Source organism: Crocuta crocuta, unplaced genomic scaffold (genome assembly GCF_008692635.1).
Source record: "Crocuta crocuta isolate KB4526 unplaced genomic scaffold, BGI_CrCroc_1.0 scaffold36, whole genome shotgun sequence".
NCBI lineage: Eukaryota > Metazoa > Chordata > Mammalia > Carnivora > Hyaenidae > Crocuta > Crocuta crocuta.
The window spans coordinates 9,421,933-9,435,254 of record NW_027532203.1 but is presented as its reverse complement, the minus strand read 5'-3'; the positions used below and the strand labels follow the sequence as shown (position 1 = coordinate 9,435,254).

The 13,322-nt window shown below is 33.0% G+C and overlaps 1 protein-coding gene and 1 long non-coding RNA gene across 5 annotated transcripts in view; one reads left to right on the top strand and one right to left on the bottom strand.

Annotated features, from left to right (window-relative positions):
- The window catches only part of WDR7 (WD repeat domain 7), a 357,113-nt gene that overhangs the window by 188,583 nt on the left and 155,208 nt on the right, over nucleotides 1–13,322 (top strand). The gene's annotated exons all lie outside the window — the stretch shown is intronic.
- LOC144242712 (uncharacterized) lies at nucleotides 11,137–13,219 on the bottom strand. Its single transcript, XR_013338433.1, has 3 exons — nucleotides 13,164–13,219; nucleotides 12,482–12,561; nucleotides 11,137–11,201 (listed from the first exon to the last, which is right to left on the bottom strand). It is a non-coding gene; the product is annotated as an uncharacterized LOC144242712 (long non-coding RNA).

Genomic DNA, 13,322 nt, shown 5'->3' with positions numbered 1-13,322 from the left:
ACAGTGGGGCTTGCTGCAATTCTGTTCCTCACTTGTGGTTTCATTTTTTCCCCCTCTCATATAGTATTGGCCTTTCATTTCTGAACGGGATTGTGGGTAGCATATTTCAAGAAGCTGCTGATTTTCCGTATTTGTCACTTCAAGAAAGCAGAGTATATAGGTTTAGGGATTTTGAAAAATATTTTCAGAAAACAAGTATCATAATGATTTGCCTCTCTTATGAAAATTAAATCTAGCCATTTTGAACATTTAATTAGGATAAGGAATGCATGCTTAATAGCCTCAAGTGTAATATAAACTATTACATTACACTAACAGCTATACTGTCAGATGCTCCCAATACTTTTATTCAAAAAATATTTCAGTGATTATTATACCTTTTCGGCCATGTGCATTTCTTTTTTAAAAATTTATGTTTAATGAAGAAATGAGATGGATTATTAATATATTAATATGTTTTATAAATTTCATAGTTAAGCCTTTTCAAAAAGAAAAGCCTTAGTAGATTCAGTTGTATAGAAAGTACCAGACAGTTTGTATATAAATACACATTAACAAATAATGAAAAATTCAGGAGCAACACTGAAACAATTTTCAGAAGCACTATACAGTTGTCATTTATTATGTTTACATATCTTGGAACTCTGTAAACTTTACATTTTAATGTGAAGCTTTTGATCTCATAGTACTTGAATAACTTAAAAATGTTAAGTTCAGCACGTAATGTGTTTTGAAGATATTTTACAAGTAATGTTTAAGTTTGACTTTTTCAGATCTTTGTGCAATGATATATAAATATGTTTGTGATGAACTCTCTGTTTTTATTTCTTATCTTAATTTTATACAGTCAAATCTTAAATTCAGCATAGCAGATCCATTATGTTTTTTGAAAAATTTTCTCATTTACCTAATGTCTGTATTAATTAAATATTTGAAATGTGAGAAAACTTAAATTGCCTATTTCATATCCTTACAATTTAGTGTCGTTGTTTTTGTCTTTAGGGCATTCAAATAAAACCTATAAAATAGAAGAACCTAATTTTTATAATTTTGATGGAAGTAATGAAAATAAATTTTTAAATTATTGTGTATTGCAGATTCTATTATAATGGCATTAAAACAGTATTCTGCATCTTAAATATTTTCTTGCAGAAAATGCCTTTTTTATTTTGGTATCTTTTTATTTTAGCATTACACTTAGGACTGGATATTGCTGTATCTCTTATTGATATTCTGGTAACCATGGCTATCTAATTTTACCTGCCTTCCAATTGATTTCCAATAAGAACTGAGTCTATTCATAAAGAATCAGGATAAGTTGCAACTTAGTTTCAAAATGACTATAATTTAAAATAGTGTGTTACTCCTGTATACTTTTCAATAAAATAGTAATCATGCGTCAAAATGTAAAATCCAGAAGAGTACTGGGTTTATTGAAATTTCACCTATACCCAGTGAGATTTGAGAGTCAAGAATGAATTGCTTTTATTGATCATATTTTTGTAGTAACGGTTAATCTAACATATCTTTAAAGGCACAAATTATTTGAAAACAACATTTCGTTTCTATTTCATAATGTAATTGTTTAGTATATACAAAGCGATTGTATTGTTACAGAGGGCAAATAAATTCCTTTTCTTATTTTTACCTTTAAAAAATAGGCTGAATTTGATCATAAAATTAATAAGTCTATTTTGTTTTAAACTAAACAGTTGTGATGATTAAAAAAAGCAAAACTTAGGACTTAAAATTTCAGAAAGATGGCATGGTGTGTTGAAATATTGATTCCATAGTCAGAGATTAGCAGTAAGAAATTCTGAAAGGGATGGAAACATTTTGTCAGGCCTTGCTGACATTGCCAGCCTTGTTTTGTAGATGAGAAAATGACAGTTTACCTGAAGTTCTATAAGAATGTACTTGTTCAAGGAGGGCTAGGTCAGAGTCAAGTTCAGTGGTGCAAATTCTTTATATATTTTTTTAAAGTAGTGCATTTTCTGACAAATTATTACAATTACAAAACTTTGGAGTTTTATTTACTTATTGCAAAACACTGTGTTCAAATTGTTTGAGATTGAAGGTTTTTCTAGGAAAATATGACTAATTTATATTCACAATATTCCTGCTAACTTTGGATATCTCCCTCCCTTTTCTCTTGTTATTTGTACATGATACTCTTACATAGTACATGAGTTTTAGTTTTACTATTTTTCTTGCATCTTCCCCAAGAACTTTCTCCTTTTTAAAATTAGTAGACTGTTACTTTGTTTTTTAGTATCTGCATTTGATAATGTTTGTTAGAACTGTTGATGTAGCTTACCCAGTGAAAAGGAATGTACATTTTATATTCCATAGTGTATTAAAGGTATGTATCAGTGCAGCAAGTAAGGGAAAATTTGACTATCTGTGGTGAGATTTGGTTTTATATTACCTTCTTTAATTTCTGAGCCTTGAAATGTTTTATAATTGGAATATAATATTATGATATTATATTTACCAAATTATCCAAGTCATACCACACTTATTCATATCTTAGTGATTGAAACTTTATGTTGAGGTATTGATTTAAAAAATGAAAACAATATAGATCGAATGAACTGATAATTAGAATACTAAAAAGTTTCTAATTATTGCAGTTTATATTCAGACAGTGTATATTTGGCATTTTAAAGTACCTAATAGCTAATGAAATACTTTTATTTTGTATTTAGTTATCTAAATACTCTAAATATCAAATGTCATCCAGTTCAATAAAATGCCCATATAATATTGTGACTCTCATTTAGGTTGAAATCTATGTTAAAATTGAAAGTGGTAAGTTGTAAAACTATAGATGAGATCCTAAGTATCTGGTCATATATTTTTATTTGAGCTTTTAAAAATGAAGAATGAATTAATATCTTTCAGAAATGACATTTTCATTAATGTTAGCGTGCAATTGAGAGGATTCGTGTAATAGCATACAAGAATTAACTTCTGACAAGTTCAGAGAAAATTACCTTGACCATCAAATTTATGCATATGATCCAGTAACATTACTAAATATAGATCATTCTTATTTACTTAATCTTTCAGGTAATAGAAGATAAATGTATCTTAATTTTGTCTCCCTACTTAATGACATCAAAAATAAAGCACAGTGCATTATAGTAGATATTCAGCAGCTGAGATGATCATACATTGAATGTGAGAGATGAATACCATTGATAAAGAAGCATTATTTTAAGATACATTCAGGATCAAAGCCAAGATTACTTCCTGATGAATTCTCTATTGTGATTAACTTGATTTTATTTGGCTTATATGTGATGCTGAATTATATATGATGCTGAATGGTAGGAAAGACATCACGTTTTATTTGGATAGATCAGACAGGGAAGAGTAGACTCTGAGAGTTATGCCATGTAATCTAAAAGAGGCTGATCATTAGGTTAATGTTCTCTTTACTAATCATTGGTATAAATTGCCCTCTAAACTAGTAGGAAATATGTGTTAATATTTGGGGGTATTTTTTGATAAGACGATGCTCAGTTAAACAGAGTGGTTGGAACATCCCTAAGAACTAATGAGTACTTACTTGGTAGTCTATACTAATGCTTTAGTGGATGCTGAACAAGTTTAGATGTTAAGCTTTTTAGGAAGAGTGAATGATGGCTAATGATTATTTAATGACAGATCTCTGGACTGAAAGGCATTTAGCACTCAAAGTATACTGCAAAGCCTATTTCTCAAAGCTTGAGACAGGTTTATTTGGTCTCACCTTGAATAGAACAGTGCTGTATTGATTTCATTGGTGTGGATTTAAACACACTATCGGCTTAGAATAGCACCAGTATGCAGTAGAAAATGATTGTCTTAACCCTTATGGTGACTCTGAGCTATTCTCTGATATGACGATGTGAACTTTGGAAATGATCATGAATTTATCTGCAATATTTGGTGTTCAGTACGTGAGTTTGGAAAACCTTTGTGCATGGGAGCTAATAGTAGACACACTCACTTATAGTGAGGCTTATGTAGAGGTAACTAAAACTTAAAATTATATTTTTATTTAATGTCTTCACATTTTAGAAGAATTTCTCTTCTGTGGAAGTTGTTGATGTTTCTGTGTATGACATGCCAGTTTTATTATCCTACTGGATAATATATTATTTAAGTATTTACTCTCTAAATGGTAATAATGTCTATGCTTAGTACCTGTTATTTGTATATTTCTATATTTCATATATACATATTCCATATAAAATCCAATTGACACTAGTTACTTCATATGCTTGATGGAACATTTCCCACCAATTTTTTATGTTTGTTTTAGATTGCCCCAGTAGAAAATATATGTAACATTATTAGATACTATAGACCAAAACTTATTTTAAGACTCTTTTCTAATTATAAATTTTGTTTGTTATTCTTTTGAGAAGCATTTGTAATTTACAGGATTTGAAGATAACTAAAAAAGATTTAACTTGGAGCAGGTGTCCAATATTAACTAGTTTCTTGGCAACATACGCTGACTCATACATAGGCCTGTGAAGATTCGAGAGATCAATCTGGATGATGTTGCTATGAGTGACCACTCTCTTTGTGCCCTTCACCTTGTCACTTGAACACATAAACTACTTGACCTTCCTTACCTATAAAATATGGGCATTGGTTTGGTTAGAAGAGTTCCATGATCTCTTTTTTCTTTAAAATTCCAAAATTCCCCACTAACAGTCATCTAGTCTTAGGCCTAGGAGATGTTTTTACACACTTTACTTCTGATTTGTTTTCTTTTCCCTTTAAGTTCTTTTTAAAAAAAATTTTTTAATGGTTTTTTTATTTCGGAGAGAGAGAGACAGCGTGAGCAGCAGAGTGTCAGAGAGAGAGGGAGACGCAGAATCAGAAACAGGCTCCAGACTCTGAGCTAGCTGTCAGCACAGAGCCTGACATGGGGCTTGAACCTACGAACCGTGAGATCATGACCTGAGCCGAAGTCAGACGCTTAACCAACTGAGCCACTCAGCCACCCCGAAATTATTTTTTAAAAAAATGTTTATTTGAGAGAAAGCACACACGCATGAGCAGGCGAGGGGCAGAGAGAGAGAGGGAGAGAGAGAATCTTAAGCAAGCTCTCTGCTGTCAGCACAGAGCCTGCTGGTAGGGATCACTCTTACAAACCTTGCGATCCTGACCTGAGCTGAAATCGAGTCTGATGCTTAACTGACTGAGCCACCGACCCAGGCATCCCTCCTTCTCCCCTCCTTTTAAATTCTTAATGATACATCTTTTTTGTGTGTGTGAAAGAGTTTGGAAAGTGATTGTAGTGGACGCATAATTCAGTCATTATAACAAGTAGAGTATTAGTAGGTATGTGAAAAACCCTAAGTAAGCAGATGGACTTGGAGGGACCTAGTGTTCTGATTATTTAAAAGATGGACTTCAGGTTTTTCTGTGATTTTTGTTTTCTAAATGGGGAATGTTTTACCTTTGACATTCTTTTTAAACATAAGTAAATACTGTTTCTTGTTTTTTGAGTTTTTTGTAGAAATCAGAAACATTGGATAAAGTACTAGAGAAATTATTTGGGTGTTTTTGTTTTTTGTTTTTTTGCTAATAAGAGAAAGCTTTCCAAGCAAAATGATCAGCACATGTTAAATTCTTTTTGTTTTTAATTTATTTTATGTTTTATTTATTTCTGAGAGAGAGAGACAGTGCGAGCAGGGGAGGGTCAGAGAGAGAGGTAGACACAGAATCTGGAACAGACTCCAGGCTCTGAGCTGGCAGTCAGCACAGAGCCCGACATAGGGCTTGAACCCACAAACTGTGAGATCATGACCTGAGCCAAAGTCGGCCGCCCAACCGACTGAGCCACCCAGGCACCCCAGCACATGTTAAATTCTTGCTTGGGGCTTTTTCCATCTGCCCATGTGCAGCCTCCCCCCTCCCTTACCCCCCCCCCGGGGCATGTTATAACACGGGCGCCCGTGGTCTTGTGGGTGCGGTGGTGGTGGGAATTCTCTGTATTTTAGCGTCTCCTGATTTTATTTTCCCTTTTTTTCCACCAAAAAGTCCGAGAGCAGTTAAGTAAAATAAGACCCAGCCTGTATATATGTGTCCATTTTTCATCAATACTCATGTATTTTCTAGGTTTTTACATATGAAAGTAGCTCTCTAGCCTTCATAAAAGATTAAGACAAGAAGATTATTAAACTATCTCTTCACAACTCCTGAGTGTAATGAGTAGTAGTAATGATTTGAGCTAATCAGGCAGAATTTTGAGGAAATGATTGTGTTCATCATGTAGCAGAAACAGATTTAAAAAAAAAACCAGTCTTTTAAAATAGTGGGACATCTTACAAACCAGAGTATGTGACTACATACATATATAGGTTAAAATATTAAATTTTTCTCATAGTGTTCATTTCAGGAATAGTAGCTTTTTCAAATCCAGAGTAGTAACAAATCGGTGACTGAATTCTAGGCTATCTAGGTGTATGTACTTCTCTTTTTTTGTGAAACACTGGAGGGACAGTGCAAAAATTCAGGGCTCAAGGACTGTTTCAATTTGATATGTACAAGATAGCCAGCTCAGATTCAAGTTACAAACGGAATTAACCAATAGGAAATCATATGAAATAGTTACATGAAAGAGAATATTAGTAAGTTTTAATACCCGTATATGTATGCTTATTTGAGAAAAAACCATGTAAACAGAAAAAAGAACTGGGCAAAAGAAATTTACCTAATAACAACTACAGTCAATTTTTTAATAGACTCGTTATCATCATAAGATGGGGAAATGTAATTTTATTTTATTTTATTTATTTTTTAAAGTTTTTTTTTAATGTTTATTTTTGAGAGAGAGAGAGAGAGTGAGAGCATAAAGGAAGGGGCAGAGAGAGAGAGGGAGACACAGAATCTGAAGCAGGCTCCAAGCTCTACCTGTCAGCACAGAGCCCAGTGTGGGGCTCAAACCCATGGATCGCAAGATCATGACCTGAGCCAACGTCTAACACTTAACCAACTGAGCCACCCAGGCACCTCGCATCTATAATAATATTAAAGACACATAATTCTTCTCTCTACATGTGGCTTAAAAATGATAAAATAATGAACATGTAACAAGATCAGAAATGGAAATCCTGAAAAATGAACTGAAATGTCTTCTACACATGTGCATACTCCTTAGATGGCTACTTTTTCTATAGATTCTAGGCTAATAATGAGTGTATCCTTAACAGTTTGAGACTGTGGTTTGTTTTGTCAGTGGCTTTTAGACTTTTAGTACAAATGCTTAGTTTACTTATTTGTGGTTTTAATTTTCAAAGCTTTACTTTCTTGGTCATCTATTAATGAGATTAATAAATTACAAGTCAAAGTTATCTATGACCTTTTTATTTCTCCTTTAAGTTTCTTCTCCTTATTTCTTTTCTCATTTTTTTCTCTTCTAAATTTAAAAATATTTTTCCTTAAACTTTCTTTATTTGTTTAGTTCTTGGGAATTGTACCATATGTTAATCTATACCAAGTTTCAATAACCCACAAGATGCATGAAAGGAGAGAGCTTATGTATTTCTGCTCGTTGTCAACTGGGTTATTAAAATCTTAGCTATAAAACTTTGATCCGGGCTTACCCACCACACCTTTTCCCAGATCTGCTGTTACTTCAAAGTACTGGCCATTAATTTCCAAGATACTGGAATTATGTTGCCCCTGACTGTGCTCCATTATTTCTACTTAACAAGTCATCTGTAGTAAAGATAGCAGAGGAAAAAATAACATGTGAAATAAGGTGATCATTTTTCAAAATCAGAGATAACATAATCTAAGAAAAAGAGAGGCAAGAAATACCTTAGATGTTCCAATTTACTGCAAGCAAGTCTTTTAAAAATGGTAACTTTTAATTATATAGCATCATTTCATTATTATGACCAAATTTATAGTTATTCAGAAAAATGAATACTACAAATACTTCTTATAAATGAGCAGATGTAACTGTTAGCTTCTCAAGGGTAGAACAAGGCAGTTATCCCCTTTGATCTGATTTTATATCACGGAGTTGATAAAGATAATTACCTAGATGAAAATTGTTTTTAAGTGTATCCAATAAATAGTTTGTTATTTTATGAATAGCAGTGACCTCAGGTGTAACAGTTTCTCACAATGTGTAAAGCACAAGTGTCAAATTGAATGTAACCTAACAGTCTCCCAAATGTTAAGCCTCATGTGTCCCATTTGATTTTTAAAAGAAGTACGTCATGTCTACTCTAGTATTTTTATAGGTGAATCTCCTTGCTAGAAGGTTATCTTTTTCTGAACATTAACTGTATGAGAATTTATGAGAATGATTTGTCATGTTTTCAAATTTCTATGATTTTACAAGCCACTAACCACTATTTCTGAAATGTATCTTCATGAAAAAGCTAATAACAGTCTTCTTAACGTTACAGTTTGTCGTTTTTAAAACTTGACATGTTATCTCAGATTCGCCTTTGAAAGGTAAAGTGAACAACACTTGAACATTACTCTTGGGAGTTATTAACTACAAAATTTCTGACTACATAGATATCATAAATTTTTGGAATTTGTTTGAATCTCCGTTTTCTCCCAAACTGAGTATTTGCCCTAAAAGTAAAAACAAATTGACCTGTTGATGTTTAGGTAGAGAATAAGGGGGAAAATAAGATAATGCATATTGTGGGGAAAAGGATACGGAACTTGTCTTTGAAGAATAAGAAATTGTTACAAGAATTACTTGAAAATACAAGTTCCTTTCAAAGCTTAAGGTTTCTAACTATCAAAATAATCAGCAAATCAGCATACCCTCACGATAGTGATCATTTTAAGTTTCCTTTGAAACAAAATCATTTTGGAGTGTTCATTTATTTTACTTTGATTTGATTTTTGTGGAGACTGGGTTTGATGTCTTTTGTCAAACGCACACACATAATACATGTATGTACAAGAGGCATTATTTAAAAATGGCTTCAGCCCCCACAGGATAGGCATTTGCAGAAGCTGCCGTGTTGCAGCAGGGGCCGTCGTACATATGCCTAAAAAATGAAGAGCGTGTTTGTTTACTTCAGCTTTCAAGGGAGGGGGGACACCGTGCACAAGCCACCCAAACAGGGAAAGCCTCATAGATTTGGAGAGCAACTTCCATAGCCCTCACCCCCTGTAGGTATGAGGAAAACTCTGACGGATGGGTCACAGAGTAACTAAAATATGTTGGTCAGAGAGGTGAATACTAAAAGTATTCTTTGCACACACACCTGCTTTGGTATAATGGGAAAGTTTGGAAATAAATGTTCAAGTGCCCCGTGATTGTCAGTTTTAATCAGTTGATCTTTTTTCCCAAGGAGGTAGACTGGAAGATTCAGAAAACTTGGTCCGTCTTATTTACTTCAGGTGCACAGGTCGGAATTCACATGGTGACCATATAACCAGCCACCTGCAATTTTAATTTTTTCCATATCATTGACATTTGTGTGCCTTATTATATAAATAATGCAGGATTTGCAGTGCTCTGAGGTGTGCCAACAAATGAAAATAAAGTGCAATATTGGTACAAAAGCACTTGGCTGAAGAAAAGGAACTTAATTACATTTACAATAATACAGACCCACTAATGCTCCTTATAAGCTTATGAAACCTGGATTCACCACTGGGAGAGTGAGGTCTGAGTCCTTTTTCACACGTTGGATTGTCACCAATCTGTGCCTTTTTGTATCCCTATTTAACAAACTCTTCTTTACAGTATTTGACTAAGAATTGGGGTATAATGTATACCTGAAATTTAATTAGTAGAAGACTAGCATTTTAAATTATTTTAAAAACAAATTATTTCTAAAATGAATTAATATGAAAAGAGTTTTGCTTATATTAAACACCCCCCGCCCCCCACCATTGTTAACAAAGCTTATTTGGAAGATTATTGTTACAAAGTTGACATCTTTATGGCATTGTACTTTAGTTATTGGTCTTAACTCTAAGAATAGCAAGTAGTGTTAGAAAATGTTTGGGGCAAATATATGTGGAAACAGTTCACACTGTGGAAACTTCATAAGGGTCACTGCTCTCATGATTCTAAAACATGGATAATGTATTTTAAAATCTTAAAAACTCAGTTCTATCTCACTTAGATCTAAATTTAAATGTCTTGGTACACTAAGACTATTATATACTATTATATATGTGCTTATAATTATATATTCTTTAAGTTTATATATTCATTTTGAGAGAGAGAGCGTGCGTGAGGGAGGAGCAGAGAGAAAGGGAGAGAGACAGAATCCCAAGCAGGCTCCATGCTATCAGCACAGAGCCTAATGTGGGGCTCAAACCCACAAACCGTGAAATCATGTCCTGAGCCAAAATCAAGAGTCAGATGCTTAACTGAACGAGCTACCCAGGTGCCCCCCTATTAGTAAATATCCTTAATGTGTGTATGTGTATGTAAAGTCAGCATGTTTGGTTAGCACCACATAATAATTAAGAAAGCATATCTTAAAAATTAATATTCCATTAGGCAACCACATTTTCAATTTTGATAATAGAAAGTTGAAGTTAATTTGTTTATAGTATATCTTAAAAACAATTTGAACTTGACTTGCTTTTGAAGACCTAGCTTCTTTTAGATACTTCTGTTTATGTTTAGATATGTATGAAAATATATTTTGATTGGACATATTTCACTGTCATACTGTTGTAAACTCATCTTAATATACAATCTTTATATATGTTTTTCATAGTATTAGTTGATAATGGCACATCAATTTAAAGTATCCTTGGGATTGAGAAAAGAGAAATAGATAAAAATGAAAATTGGGAAGAATATTTCACTGGTCCTAAAATAGAAATCATTTGTAGTTTAATTGACTAATGTTTGTAAGAGCTTTGAATGATCCAAATGCTAAGACTATTCCAGCTATGTGCAGACTCGGCAAATAGTAAGTCGTGTCTTAATTCTGAGTTTTTCTGTTCTTAAGATTGCTAGTATTAATAAAGTTCACCTTATTAAAATTACTTTTGTTCTTTAATAATAAATCAAAACAATATTAGTGAATAGGCTTTATGGTAAATAAAACAAAGTTGTAAGGATCATGATAGAGACCATTTTCTAGCTTAATCCAACTTATTATATTAGATAGTCTCGACGTGCTTCCCTTTAGTTTTCCACTGTGAGATCTTGCAACATACTCTTTTCTGATCATTCAAATAGAATCCTGCAAAGTCACAGATATGTGTTAGTATACAGTCTTACTAAATACAGTTTTTTTTGCTCTCCAAGGCAACATATGGTAATAAGCAATTTATTTTTCTATACATACAATTCTAAAATTTATTAAGTATGGAAAGAGTGAAGAAAAACATTTAAAATTTTGTTGTCATTTATCATGAATAAATGGGTATTTCTGAATTTCCAAAGGGACGTTTTAGAGTATATTGAAATTTATACCAAATTTAGAAAACGTTGATGTCATTGCGAATGTCACTCGGACTCCATCATGTGCCAGAAGTTTCTGGCATAAAATTAGTGTGCTAAACCAATCTGAATATAACGTTTTGTTTTAAAGAAAACTTTAAAGATATGTTTGTGATATAGTTTTAAGGATAGTTATGGTCTTGAGGTGAATTATGATCGAATTCAAGCACATTACTTCAGTAATTTTTACGAGAGTTTTAAATATCAAACACATTCAAGTCATCTATGGAAAGCCTTCTGATACTCGATCCTAAATAATCAAATTTTGGAAATAGTTTTTCCAGGTCAATTCTCACATTTCTTAAACTATATTCTCAGAGTGGTAAATTGGCAGTACCTTCTTATCTAAGGCTTAATACCTAATACAATAACAGAGCTTCATCAATAGGTGGCTAATAGCAGATATAAAGTATTTCTGGTAGTCCATCTCTCATAAAACCGCTGTTAGCCTTAATTCAAATCCATTGATTCCTATTCCAGTTAAAACTGAAGAACTTAATATGTCTTTTAATCCTTTTATTGTAAGCTAGGATAAAATTAATTTTACCCTGGAACTACACAAAGCCAATTAACATGATCTTTAGAGTTATTTAGTAAAGTGCTTCAAACTGGTAAATTTATCTTGACCTCTTGGTTGCACTCTCTGACTGCTTTTTAAATGAGGTAATCAATACCTCACAGCCCTTTAAATAGCTTAAACTTCTCAAATATTTTACCTGTGTTCTAGTTAAGCTGTAAGTAAAGTGTTTACTCCTGTTTGTGTAAATCTAGAGTCAATTATGCTAAATCTAAAGACAATTATGTACTTTTGAGGAGCACTGTATGAATTAAATGGCTGTTTTTAATAAAGTCAAAGGCTCATATTTTGTTTAAAGTAACCCAGTAATGAAGAAACCTATTATTTTTGCACAGAATAAGTATCCTGTTTGCAACTTAAAATGTAGAACATTTCTGTCCTTTACCACTGCATGCAGCTTCTGTTTTCCACACAGGGCCAGTCGAAGGTATTAATTTTCTTACCGTGATAGGGTGATCAACTGTCTTGTCAAGAAAATGGATCTCCATGTCACCCGTTAGCATGATTAAATGGAGGCATGTCTCTGTGAAAAAATACCAAATTTTCATGAGACAAATGAAACTGTAGAAAGGTCTGGTTTTACAGAATTATTTTATTTTTAATATCTCAGAATCTCTCATTTGATTGTCGCTTTACTTATAGGAAAACATTTCAGCTAATTGCATGTTGTCTTGTATTATTTAAGCGCAAAGCCAAGCCAATAATTTTAAATGTTTCCACATCCAAAAAATTAAAGAATCAGAAATTGGGGTATGTGACTGTTGGAATAGCAGTAGAGATGGACAGCCGTACTTTATACAATCACTAATCAGTCAGTATCTCTTTTAGGGGATCCCTTTTCTTCCTCTTCTGTTAACAAAGAGCTATGATCTGTTCAGATCTGGGTACTGATAAAACTTAGATACCATAGAATTTCAGCATCAATAGTATTAATAGTCAGTTGGACAGTGTTCTTACGAGCCTGTGCACATGCTGAACTTTAAATTACACCAAGTGATGTACTTGACAGCTAATTAAGATTTCATATTTTGGCCACTTAGCATAGAGCACCTGTTATGATTCTTTCTATTAGCTTCAGGATAATATTTACAAATGGCTCTTTTAAAGTTCATTATTAAAACTTACCTAAAGTCTTAATTCCTTCTTGAGAAGTGGGAGTTAGACAAGATTGAGGTAATTAAACAAAAGGAACAGAGGGAAGGTGGGGGCCCAAGGCTAGAGGCGGAGGTCTCCAAATGCCCCTGTTGTTTAATTTCCTACTGGAAGCAGCCCATGTGCGCTTCT